The sequence below is a fragment of the Macadamia integrifolia genome, chromosome 2 (assembly GCF_013358625.1).
Source record: "Macadamia integrifolia cultivar HAES 741 chromosome 2, SCU_Mint_v3, whole genome shotgun sequence".
Lineage (NCBI taxonomy): Eukaryota > Viridiplantae > Streptophyta > Magnoliopsida > Proteales > Proteaceae > Macadamia > Macadamia integrifolia.
The window spans coordinates 12,419,201-12,420,674 of NC_056558.1; positions in this window are offsets into that span (position 1 = coordinate 12,419,201).

Consider the following 1,474-nt stretch of genomic DNA (forward strand, 5'->3'; position numbering starts at 1 on the left):
GTCAGTTAAACTGACCAGTTGACCAATAATGTAAAACTAGATTACAATTAACATAACCCGAAACAGGATCACAGGAATATACCCAAACATGCGCTGTTTCAGGTCTGATATCAGTACAATTACATGTAATAACAGGGTTATTTCAATTCCTAGGACTCCCATCAATACCCAACAAATACAGCCAACCACTCCAGCCTGAATATAACAGCAGGCAACAGCCTATAACCCACAATACAGGACAGATTTAGGGTTCAAGAATCAGAAATTCACCTTCATTCAAGAACCACATTAAAAGAGAAGGAAAAGACCTGAAGTTATCATCGAGTGGGGTCTTAAGGGACAGAATCAATCCTCAAATCTAAGATGAGAGTGATGGTTAAATTCTGGGATTCATCCAATTCTTGAATTAGGTCACAAACAGGAGATTTTCAAGTTCTCACAAACCAAGGCTCAGATAGCCTCCCAACTCCAGTCGAGTGGAGGTCCTGGGGAGCTGGTTAGATTCACCACATATCACTCAAAGCTGATGGATGGTCTCCATGATCAGTAGACTGGTAGAGTCAAGGTGGCAGCAGGATTCTTGAAAGAAATCAAAACCGCAGGTCTGATATGACTCCTGCAATCATCCTTGATCTCAGCAACATATAGGGGAATGTTTGTGGTACTGTAGGAACCTTTAAAACTAACAAATATACTCTGCTGATCTCAGATTTGCAGAAATAAAACTCAGAAAACAAAACCAGGTAATAGATCTCGGTTGGGGAGAAGAAAAAGGATAGATAGGAGGGGTCTCTCAATCATGGCCTCTCACCATAACTCTCTCTCAGAGCACTGACTCTCTCAGCCCAAGCAATAAACTTCATTCTTTTTTCTCAAATCGTGTGGGGATAATCCCCCATCCTTGTATTTATAATAGGGTTAACTTGTACAAGAAAATCTCCCTTTAGTGGGTAAATAAAATCAATCCTACTTTCTAAATCTGAGGTTAGAAACTAAATCTAACCAACTTGCTATTACATGAAAATCAAAAGAAACCAAAATAGAAACTAAAGATACGAAATTGGCAGCGTCTAATTTTTCACTCCATCTGTCCATATGGGACCTCCATAACTGAATCTAAACAGTACCACGGATCACTGTTCAATTGAACGGTAACACATGAACGGTAAGACATGGGCAATTTTTTTCTTTAAACTGTGTCACCAACAAATCGTGAAGCTTGGTCAACACATCTAATTTCCAGCACCCTGCGGGTTCCACAAACCTGAATTATTGCCTCGTTAGAAGTCATTAGAGAACCACATTCCCAACCTCAAAACATAATCATCACCATCCAAAATTCATACTATTTTCATGTAAGCTGACATTTGATTTAGGAATATCGAATCCTCTAGCTTATGAAAAAAAATGCAATAATGTTGTATCTTGAGGATCAAACTGAATGGTGGAAAAGATAAAGAAGAATTCCAGAAGA